This window comes from Dromiciops gliroides, chromosome 1, assembly GCF_019393635.1.
Source record: "Dromiciops gliroides isolate mDroGli1 chromosome 1, mDroGli1.pri, whole genome shotgun sequence".
Taxonomy (NCBI): Eukaryota; Metazoa; Chordata; class Mammalia; order Microbiotheria; family Microbiotheriidae; genus Dromiciops; species Dromiciops gliroides.
The window spans coordinates 447,746,677-447,759,192 of NC_057861.1; the positions used below are offsets into that span (position 1 = coordinate 447,746,677).

General features: G+C 39.4%; 1 pseudogene; it reads right to left on the reverse strand.

Moving 5' to 3' along the window:
- Positions 1 to 11,168: 11,168 nt before the first annotated feature.
- Positions 11,169 to 11,739, reverse strand: LOC122734693 (annotated as a pseudogene).
- Between the last annotated feature and the right edge of the window lie 777 nt (positions 11,740 to 12,516).

Below are 12,516 nucleotides of genomic sequence, written 5' to 3' on the forward strand. Positions count from 1 at the left end.
ACTGGAAATTGTTGAAAGATCTAAAACTAATTCAAGTCTCATAAATCATATATTGATTTGAAAGACAGTTTTACTGAGTGACTAATTAATTCCAATTCTCTAAGTACATCACACTAAGAAAATCTTCAGAATTCATTTGGTAGAAATTTTCTCAAGGCAAAAAAATAATGGGACCTCAGGGGAGGAAGAAGAATGATCCTTATACAACACCCTTGCCCTTGGCTCTAAAAGTACAGAATGTTAACAAGTTTATTCAATCTTCATAACTTTGCCCAACATATTTTTATGCAGCTCTTTTATCCATTTATATTAATTCAAAACAAATTGGAGCAAAATCAAACCCTTTTAACTTTTTTTCTATGATAATAAAACCATTTTGTTAAACTATTAATAAGTTTTTACTTAAGTGATCTTTTCCAGTGCTTTAACATTTGGAGATTCAATAAAAATGTTCTCAAGAAGGATTTTATGAGACAGTATATGGACTCATCTATCAATCTCTTCATGTGGACACATCAGTAATAAAGGTATATGCATTAGAATCTGTTTTTAATAACAGTCATATATTTAACCAAGGGGAAGATCCAAAGAGTATACCAGTTCATTTTGAACTTTCGAATGGAACTATAAAAAACGATTCATCTACCTTAATTATGTCAGGGCAGAGACAAAAATTTACTCCCTCTTCATAAAGGCCACTTAGAATTTAATTTTAGATGTTCTGCATGGTGGATATTTGAAAATAAAGTTTGACAAAACTTATGACTTCAAATTCAATCTAATCTTCCAGTGACCCAGGAGTCCTGGGGAAAAAAAGATTGAAGGATGTAAGTCACTTTTCTTCTCAAGCATTCAGAGAATGAATGGGAGTAAGAAGTATGAAAATGTTGCTTCTCTCAGTGAATTGATTTGCTAGGATATCAATAATGACTGCTGACTGATAAAAGTATTTTCTGATAAAAAAAAAGATTTCCCAGATCCTCTTCCTGGGTTCTGGTTTCATTTTTAAACTGGCTTAGAAAACCTTCCACAGAGTAAAAAGTCAGTTTTATTTAATATAAACTTTTTTTTGTCTTTCTAAGACTTTGGCAAATATTCTTTACTCAAATTTTAAACAAGCTCTGTTTGCTATGAGGCAAAAAAACCCCCAAAACAATAATATTCCAAAACACTAGTTCATATACTGTCAACAAACTTTCTAAGGTAGACAAATTTACTATCTCTATTTTACAACTAGTTGTAGTCAATGTAGATAACACGAAACGGGGGGGGGCAGGGGGGGGGGACAATAGAGAAGGCTGCAAGACTGGTCAATGTGAAAGCATAATAACAGTAAGATACAACATAGAGAACGACAGCCTTAGAAGGCACAGTAGTTATGTGCTGCATCAGCTTTTCTTCTCATTTCTAAGACAGATGAGGAAGAAGGGGAGAGTTTAACAAAGTTCTGGGGGTGAGGAATAGTGAAAGGATCACTCCCTTTGGCTCAAGTCATATACATTGACCCACCATCTCCTTTTTAGAAATTTCAGATGCACTAGACCAGACTTTCCATGAAGAACCTACCACAGTGGGAAAACTCAGCAGTATGGTTGGGGAATATGTCAACTTAGGGACTGAACTGATGATATAAGCATTGTTGTTGTTTGTCCTTCATTCTCAAAGAGGATCATGACATTAAGATGATTCCATGACTTGCACTGAATTGGATTTTAAGTGAGGGAGGCCTATGCAAGGTCACCAACCTCACACTTTCCTCCAAAACTATCTGGGTCCAGTAGCAGAATATACATCAGGATGACTGGAGATGGCTCAAATGTTTAAGGCAATTGGGGCTAAGTGACTTGCTCAGAATCACATAGTGTCTGAGGTGAGATTTGAACTCACATCCTCCCAACTTCAGGGCCAGTGCTTTATCCACTAAACCACCTAGCTGCCCTAATAAAGGCATTAGAAGAAGCTCAAAGGAGAAAAGAAGGTAAGAAATTATGATCTCCATTTAAAGTATACAAAAGACTAGTGATTTACTATGTGAATTATGGCAGCCTTCCTTTCTAATGGGTAGGGGAATGGAATGAGTGGTGGGGGAAGGGGCCAGGCAAAGGCACAGAGATTTTTGTAACCAGTAGGAGACTATTTTGGAGGTTCCTTCCTCTTAGAGTCTTTGATTTGCATATTAAAGATCAGGATTGAATTCTTCTGATGAAAAAATTGCTATGGGAAAAATTTCTGGACATTCAGAAGAATTTTGAACTCTTGCTAAAGGGGTGGTGCATTGCTTCAGAAAATGATCAGTCCCATGCTGCCAGAAAGTTTATTTTTTTTCTCTGCCTCTGGGCTCCCTCTGATACATATAAACACACTGGACATGCCAGCATTCATTTATACTCACCCATTTCCTCCTCACTTCCTGCTGGGAGGAAAATCTGATTGACTATATAGTAAAGACTTAAATTTTAGGGGAATTTCTTAACTAAAGAAAGAAGAAAAGAAAGAATTAAGAGAAAGATAAGAAATAAGGGAAGGAAGGAAGGAGAAAAAAGAAAAATAGAAAGGGAGGGGAATACATAGAATGAAGTATAGAAAGGAAGAAATGAAAGGAGGGAAAGGGAAGGGAAGGGAAGGGAAGGGAAGGGAAGGGAAGGGAAGGGAAGGGAAGGGAAGGGAAGGGAAGGGAAGGGAAGGGAAGGGAAGGGAAGGGAAGGGAAGGGAAGGGAAGGGAAGGGAAGGGAAGGGAAGGGAAGGGAAGGGAAGGGAAGGGAAGGGAAGGGAAGGGAAGGGAAGGGAAGGGAAGGGAAGGGAAGGGAAGGGAAGGGAAGGGAAGGGAAGGGAAGGGAAGGGAAGGGAAGGGAAGGGAAGGGAAGGGAAGGGAAGGGGGAAAAAAATTGAACAACAGCAATTAGAAATCCCCAACATGCTCTAATATGCCAGCTCCAGGTTTCTGATGCTCTGGATGCACTGTCTTGCTGCAATGTGCTGTGGGGTATTTATTTTATGCACACACCATCACAATAACAACATAGCAAATGAAAGCCCAGTGCTGACTCTAGTCCCCACTGTTTTCCATTTCATGAAGCAGAAGGGTAAAAGTGAGCCCTAAGGAGATTTGGAATCTATGCATTTCCACTCAACTGACTTCCCTCCTACAAAGTAAGCAGTCATTTTTTTTTTCGTTCTGAGGGAAAATTCAATACTTCTAAAAAGAAAAAAAAATGAGACCCTTTCAATTCACAAAAGGACTTGCTCAAAACTTATTCCATCCATTCCTCCCATGGACCAAACACCAGTAGAATGGGACTATTTTAGATTTGACCATACCTCTACAATGGCAAAAGGCTGTTGGTGATGGCACTGATTTTTACATTACAATGAGAAACTAACTAGAGATAATAGGAATCTATGGAAATGTCTAATGATCATCTCAGGACATTTTGGTTTTCCTGTATTGTCATATAAACAGGCCAAATATGGCTGGAAACATTTGTCTGCTGAATACACAGTCAAAGTCATTTTAAAATTACCTATTTTTCACACATTTGCCATGGAAGAAAACTTTCCATTCCACCTCAACTTTCCATGTAATCAGCTTCTGCTGCTCCATTAAAAAGAGAGAGTGGCTCATATATGTAGAGACAGAAAGGATCTTAGAGGCCAAAAAATGCAATCCCCTTATTTTACAGATGAGAAAAGTAGACATACAGAGGTTAAGTGACTTGCCCAGTCTAGGTCTTCATTACTCCATGAGAAGTGTTCTGTCCAATCCACATTCTAAACGTGAGTGACTATTAAAAAAAAAAAAAACAGGTCATCTTTTAATAGGAGGAAAATGAGTCTGCCTCCAGAGGATTATATGCACTCTGGACCCATCACAGTATAACTGCTATGTCAAGTAAACATACATGTCACTATGTTAACTATCCAATAGCTATGAGAGCTTTCCTTTGAATTATGCTAGTTTGATTTTAAAGAGTTTTTTTTAAACGAAAAAGTTTAATTTTACTAAATGTATTCCCTTGTTTGTGGGGAAAAAAAAAACAAACTTTACTAAAAACAAAACCGTTAACTATGTACATGATGAGACCAGCTCATCTTGAAAGTATACTCTTTGTAGGAACTATTTGTGTTCAACTCTTGGTATGGTCAAAATGTAATATTACAATTACATAAAAGTTCTTTTGCATTATTGTGGCTATTATATATTACCATCCTGTTCAAAATACTATAATAATTTCTAAAAGGAAATGATGTGGTTATCCTTCAGTAGGATTATAATTCATTATAAATCATGAAAATAGAAAGAAGTATCTTCTGGTTTATTTCATTCCATGGTGTTTTTTAAGCCACTTTCCCAGAGTGGAGGTAGGGGGAGGAAAGAGGCAGAGCATTGAGTACAAAAATTAGCCTGTTCCTACTTTCTCCAACCAGATCAACATTCTGGCCCAAGATGCAGATATTGAAGAGAAAGGATAAGCAGGAGGGAAGTATACAGGGTGGCCTGGCTCTTCTCTCCTTACCCAGGGCTCATATGCATACAAAGTACATGCTCATAGTACATGAAAGAGAAGAGATGAAGGTACCATTGGGAGTCTCTCCAGCTTCTAGTGGTTTTTTACTGTAGTGAATTTAAATTAGAAAAAAGAGGTGTGAGAATAGGTCAGGCTTATCTCTGCCCCTGCCATTTGCTTCTTATATCAGCTCAGACCCACTCTGAAACAGTGACTCATTGCCAAATTCTTCAAGCCTGCTTTCTTCTAGAAAAGGATATTCAACTGTAAACTCCCTCAGCTAATTCTATAAAGTGCCAGGCTGACATTTACTTTGCTACCCTTAGGATTTCCTTCCAAAGTGATGTATTCACCAAGTGTACACATGAGCCAGGGTTGGTAAAAGTCAAAAAGCTTTCTCTCAGCAACACACTGTAAACACACAAATGTACATTCACAAACTGAGAGGGCCATGGGATTTAGAGCCAGACAGGTGGGGTGGGTCAGGGCTCATTTGAAAAATGATGAAATTTGGTATCACAGAAATTTCAGGGGCTTTTCTTAGGTTGTGGAAATAGTAAGTAACTTCTGGCTTCTTTCATTCTTGGGGATTTCTTTTTTAAAATTTGTATTTATTTAGAATTTTATTTTTCCCCAATTACATGTAAAAACATTTTTTTCACATTCATTTTTGTTTTGTTTAGTTTGTTTTGTTTTTGTGGTGGTTTTTTTTTGCAGGGCAATGAGGGTTAAGTGACTTGCCCAAGGTCACACAGCTAGTAAGTGTCAAGTGTTTGATACTGGATTTGAACTCAGGTCCTCCTGAATACAGGACCGGTGCTTTATCCACTGTGCCATCTAGCTGCCCCCCCCCACATCCATTTTTAAAACTGTTTGTTCCAAATTCTCTTCCTTCCTCTCTTCCTCCCCCCGCCTTAAGAAGGCAAGCAATTCAATATAAGTTATACATGTGTAGTCATGCAAAACATTTCCATATTAGTCAGATGGTAAAAGAAAACAGACAAAAAAAATCTCAAGAAAAATAAAAGTTCCAAAAAGTATGCTTCAATCTGTATTCAGACACCATCAGTTCTTTCTCTGGGGATGGATCACATTTTTCATCATAAATCCTACAGAGTTGTCTTGAATCATTGTATTGCTGAGAATTGCTAAGTCATTCACAGCTGATCATCTTACAATGTTGCTGTTACTTTGTATACAATACATTTCACCTAGTAAATCTTTCCAGGTTTTTCTGAGAGCATCCTGTTCATCATTTCTTCTGGGGGATTTCTAAACCACAAAAGCCATGTGACTCTAGAACTGATCATCAGGAAAGCTGCAGAAATTTCTGGAAATATCTATACTTAGCATAATGAAATTTCAGAAAAAAGATTGTTATCAAAAATAACTTGGAGATTCACTGGCCATGACATTCAAGGCCTGTTACCTTCTGAACCAAAAATTCTTTCAAGCCTTATCTCATGTTAATAAAAAGAATTGCTTGCATTTATATAGAAAAATGCAAAGCACTTAGCAAATATTATCTCACTTTATCTTTACAGCAACCCTGGGAGGTATGTGTTATTCTTACCCCCATTTTACAGAAAAGAAAACTGAGCTACTCCTGTTCCCCTAATGTCAGTGACACTTTGCCAGAATTTTGTGTGGCAAAATTCACCCTTCCCTGCTGCCTCAATCTTTTAGCTACCATCTAGCTCAATTCTACACCTTCTCAGTCCCTTTCTTATTCTGCTTTCTCTTTTCTACTGTGCTAAATAATATGAAATACAGCCAGAAAGGTAGAATGAGATTATGTAAGAAAGTAAAGGCAAAATGGAAGAGTTTGTGGGTCATACTGAGGATGCCCTTGAGTCAACTTCAGAGCTTCCCTCTCACTCACCCTCCACAGCCAGTTACGAAGTCCTGTTGATTCTCTCTCCTCATTTCTTTAGTCCATCTGCTTCTCTCTTCTTATACAATCAGCAGCATAGTTTGAATACTTATTATCTTGGCCTGGACCTCCGCAATTGTTCTCCCTGAGTCCAGCGTTTCCCTATGCTCCTGTTCGTTCTCCACGAAACAACTATGATGAGTTAATCACAGAGCTAAGTCTTCAGTGGCTCCCTAGTGCCTATAGTATAAATATAAACTCCATTGTCCAAACTTTAAGGCCCTCTACAATCTAGTTATAACCCATCTTTCCAGCCTGGTAATGCATATTACTCCACTTTACAAATTCTATATTTAGTCAAACTGCATTACTGAATGTTTCATTAATCTTATCCTCCATCTCCCGTTTCTATGCATTTGATTCTCAAAAATCTTACCTTCCTTCAAGTCTCCTTTCTCCCCTTGGAGACAATTGGGGTTAAATGATTTGCCCAGGGTCACACAACTAGTAAGTGTCTGAAGTTGGTTTGAACTCGGGTCATCATCCTGATAGCAGGGCTGGTGTTCTATCCACTGTGCCACCTAGCTGCCCCTATTTTCCTTCAAGCCTTAACATAGTTCTTACCTCCTAACTGCTTTTCCTGATCCCCTAAATTGTTAGTATTTCCTCAATCCTCTATTTTCCTTGTCCTATGCTTATATAATAGGCCCCAAACCGGATATTGCTGTGGATATTAACCAAACTACCTATTCCTGTTATGTTCTAAGTATAATAGGTGTTAAATATCTTGACACTCCTACCTGGGTGTTTTTTCAGATCTAAAGCACCTTTCCTCAATCTTGGGAGTGTAAATTTGTGGTTGGTCAGTGACTTCACTCATGGCTCTCACACTACTGGCAGTTTCTCATTAACCCTTTATTTGTAGCATTTCACTGAATGCTTACAAGTATATAGTGTAGAAAGGTTTTTATCAGAATAGTGGAAAAAAACAAAGAACATTAATATTAGTACACTCAAAATGTTCACTCATGACCTGCCACCCTTACTGGTACAGGCATAAACCCCCCAAAGTGATAAACAGAACAAAGATCTACAAGTTCAATTCTCTGTCACTTCCAGCTGGGAGTAAGCCACGTTTTCACTCAGGGCATTTTATTCACAAATTGCCAAGTAATTTAATTTCCCATTGAGGCAGCACAGGAACTGGGAGCATCTTGGAAGTCTCTTCCTGTTTTTTTTGTTTGTTTTAAATTTTAATGATATCTTTTGTTTTGAAATCACCTTCATTTCCAAATAAATTTCCTTTTCTAACAATAATTAAATAAATTTAAAATAGAAGGAAAAAATGTTATTCCTTAAGACTAATCGGTACATCAAACGACTCTGATAGCACATGCAATACTCCATATTCATTGTTCACCACATCTGCAAATAAGGAGACATGTTTATTTTCTCATCTCTTCCTGGGTCCTGTTGTATAACTACAAAACGTGGTCATTATAATTTCCCAGTGTTCAGTTGCTATTTCAGTGGTTGTCATGTTGCTGTTTTCATTTACATTCTTAGTCATCGTGTAAATTGTCTTCCTGGTTCTGCTAGCTTCACTTGGAATGAGTTCATCATCATGATCAATGTTGGGGTTCCCTTCTAATAGCAGCATGGCTTGAGCTAGAAGGGTTTAAATCTCTGGACAAGTCACTTACCCTCTCTCAGATTCAGTTTTCCTATCTGTAAAATGAGGGAATTAGACTTGAGGGCCTCTAAAGGTTCTTCCACGCCTAAATCTATGATATTATGATCCTATGATTTAGAGGTGAATGGGGACTTTGGAAGATATCCAGTCTAACTCTTTACAGATAAGGAAAGATACAGATAAGGCTCTGAATGATTTAGTGACTTGCCCCAGGTTACAGAGGAAGCAAGGACTAGAAAGTACTGGAATTCAAACCTGGGTCTTCTAGTTCTAAATCCATTGCACTTCCTTCTACAGTTCCCTGGCCCAAAATATCCTCTCCACTGCTGTCATCTTACTTGAAGAGCTACCATTAAATAATTTCCTAATAACATATCAATAACTCTAGTTTGGAAAATGCATAGTAGAGATTTGTGTAGCTAAGCACTTATGAGCAAAACCATGAAGGATAGAAAATTGGGCACAGGATGTGCCAAGAGTGGGTAAAGAGACTACGAAGAGTGTAGTGGGAGACAAATTTGTCTGTTTCTCAGTTTTGCCTCAGACACTCTGGGGTGAAGAGAGGTGTCATTTCAGGTCCTTTTTTTTCTTCTTCTTGCCTAAGTCCCTTTCTTATCTGTGGAAATAAACAAAACCACATTTTCTTCTTAAATGAAAACCTTTGGATTTAAAGGAAGAAAGGTCATTTGGAAGTTTCTTCAAAATATGTCTGTCTTCAGAAGGAAGGCAGAGTCTAAAGCATTGATGACTCTGAATCCCCTTCTTCACCCCTCCCCCTCCACTTCTTTTAAAAGCTTGGGCTGGCTGGGCATGAAGGAACAAGTTGGAAAAAGAGGGTCATTTCTTAGGGCCACTTTGTTAATTTGATATGGTTTCTCTTTGGGTTTTAATATTCTTCAAGGTAATGAAGAATGCAAACACTGGCATATTGGTATAAAACATTACCCTTTTATTCTGAGTATAATCACAACAAAATCTCATTTTAAATAAGATGTTTTGCAGTGGGAGCTCCAGAACTATTTGCCCTTCAAGATTAATTGGCAGGTTCCTTTAAGACCCATCTGTTTAGGAAATAGATTTTACTTTGGGGCAATATCAAATTAGATTTAGAAACAATAAAGATTGGATTACAATCAGGTATCAGTCTTGAAGTTACTCTTAATACATTAATGACCTCCCTCTAGCTTATCTTCTTTAGTGCTCAGTTGACAAATTACAACCCCCTGCATTTGAAATTCATGGGCACATCTATTCCAATTTGTCTTCTATTTGTAGAAAGTAGCTTAATTCTCTCAGTTCCCTTTTAATAATGACTCCCTTTCCAATATGTATCATGTCAGCATTTATTTCTTGCTTTGCTAATTTAACAGAACACATTTTGGAGAACACAGAAGAGCTGAGTCACAGAGCCTAAAGCTGGGAGAGACCATAAACCATTTTCTCACTTATAAAATAAGGGCTTTGGACTAGCTGCTCTTTCAGATCCCTTACATTTCTAAATCTATTGTCCTGTGAGCAATTAATCAATCAGCCAACAAGGATTGATTGAATGTTTACTATGTGCCAGACGTTGTGTTAGTTGCTGGGGATACAAGTATAAAGAATGATACAATCCTTCCTTGGGAGGAACTTACAGGCTAATGATCATTAAATCTGTCTTCCTTCTTGTACAGGTGAGGAAATGAACCCAAGGAAGTTAAGCAATTGACATTAGAACCAAGTGTTACTGACTTCCAGTGTAATGGTCTTTCCTGTTTTGCAGCCTTCCCTACATTATTAAACAAGATATTATCAGACCCTTGGACCAATTTGATGATTTCCTTTTAAATAAAACAATCATGGCTGGCCTTTCACATAGGCATTTTAGATAGTTGGGTACTGTTAGAAGAACCCCGGTAACTCTCAATCCTGCATATTCACCCCCCAAAAAGTTACTCACAAATACATTTATGACTGCCTTGATGTTGCTATTCCCACACAGCAGACCTCTGATTGCCATGTTGGGGAACTTGGCTCTTGCCTACAATGGGGAACTCATTATCTCATGAGGCAGTCTGTTCTTTAGAAAACAAATTCTTATGATATTTTTCCTCTAATTGACTCAAAATAGGCTCCATTGTAACTTCTATTTATAGATTTTAGTTCTGATAAACCAGTTTAATGCCTCTTCCATTTGGCAAAGCTTTAAAGTTTTGAAGGCAGCAACCGTGACCTCTTCAGTTGCTTTTTCTTATCAATGACACAGACATCAACCTATCCAATCTTACCTATTCTAAAGGATTCTCGTCCACATCCTCCTATACATTTATCACAAAGGTGAAAGGTCATGAGGACTTTCTGAATTTCTCTTGACATTGGGAGTACACCAGTGGAGAACGTAGGTCTTCCATTGGTTATCTCCTTTCCCCACTTAACCGCCACAAGTTTCATGGCATCTTTTACACCATACTTTATAATGCCTTTTTATATAATATGTTGCAGTCTGAATAAACCTATCATATCTCTTCTTCTCCACTGCCCAATCCTCATTTCAAATACTTTGGCACCTCTATTTTGGGGACAGAAAGAGCAGCCATGGTTCTTTTATCTGCTGACTGTGTTTTTCACTCTACCAGACTTTGTCACTATACCCCCACAAGGATGTCTTCCCCTTCCCAACCTTTCTCAGCTTTCTTTTAGGTATTGTCTTCCCCCTCTAGAATTTAAGTTCCTTGAGAGCAGACACTGTCTTTCTTTTTGCCTTTCTCTGTATCCCCAGCACTTATCATAGTGTATTACACACAGAAAGCACTTAATAAAAGCTCATTGTCTGATTATCTGCCTCTGCCTGCTTGCCTGCAGTATTCCATACCAGTCATGCCACCTGACCTTGAATATTGACTGAAATTCTATCCTTCATTCCTTTAGTGGTTTTTTTTGCTTGTTTTTTTTTTAAACAAATGATACAGTTATTTATGGGGTCTTTAGCCCTTTAAATTACAGACTGACACATACATAAAAAGTAAAGCAGGGTCATAGGAGCCATCGGCTCCCTCTGCCCCTCAGGTGCACATAGCCAACGACTCTGGGGGATCAGAAGAGGGCTGGGCAGAACACCTCACTTCTTGGTCGCTGCCTCTGCCGCAGCTTCAGCTTCTGCTAGGGCCTGGGAAGCCGGGAACTGGGCATGCTCCTCCTGGAAGGCAGCTAGCTCCTCTGTGCTTGAGGTCCTTCACCACTTGGATGCCCAACGACCGGGCACTACCAATAATGGAACGGACAACCAAAGACGGGGACATCCTGCAAAGTGAAGGATTTGTCCTGAGCCTTCACTCGGGCTATCGAATACACATGCTTCAAGATGATCAGCCTAGCTACCTCATGTCCTGTACGCCTGGCCCCCTTTTCTATCCCAGCTGCTGCCTTCAGGAAGTAGGACACTGTAGGCTGATTAATCTTGAGCTCAAAAGTCCTATCAGGCTTCACGATGATCTTGGTGGGCAGGGGGAGCCCCTCTTTGATGTCCTTTATCTTCTCATTGAACTCCTTACAGAACTGGCCTTGCTGGCCCAGGATGGGTCCCAGTGGGGGTCCGGGCATCGCTTGTCCCTCGCGCGTACGCTGGGCCGGATAACTCCGCTGCCCTCGATCTTCCGAATGGAGCGCGTGGCCCGGTTGAGTTTCGACATGGCGCGGGCTGTTGGGCACGATCCGGAGAGGATAGAGGAGCGGGGAGCCTGGCTCCAAGTCCGCTGGTCCTCACCACGACCATGACCCAAACACGGGCACTGCCATATTGGGTTCCATTCCTTTAGTTTTAACCACCAACATCTGTTACTCTCTTTTAAGATGCAAATGTCTTAAGGTTTTAATGTGAATTAGTTTATCCAGTATTTTTGTTTCTAGCAGAGGGCTGAACAAATGGAAACTTTGATCAGTGGGTAGATACTGCAGAGTGGGTATTGGGAAACTGGGGGCAATATGAGAATGTAGTTTGTGAAGGGATGATATGGGTGTTCAAAGAAGACTAGTACCTCTGGTGTGAGGGCTGTCAAGCTCTTTTTCAGGGCTGCTTTCCACATTTGGTGTCCACTTACCACCCAACTCTTGCCTGTGGGTCCAAGAAGCTGTAGTATGCACAGTGGCCACAACGTAGTAAACTGTTTTGCAGATGGGCTAAACCAGGTTGAGGGCAACTAAGGGGCTTCTAACCCATTTGTGAGTTAGAGGAATGTCTACCCCAAGCATGTGAAGATTTTTCCAGTGTAATAATAGGTTGTGAAAAATTTGTTCTAATGGACCATGCAGGTGGGGGAAACAGGAACTGTGGAGTGCTTAGAGCTTGGTTAGACAAGGAAGACACCAAGGTTATCTACTGAATCCCAAGTCATTACCAGTCATCTTGACTTTTGTCATACCACTGGACTCAGATGGCTCTGGAAGAGTGAGGCCAATGACTTCATGCA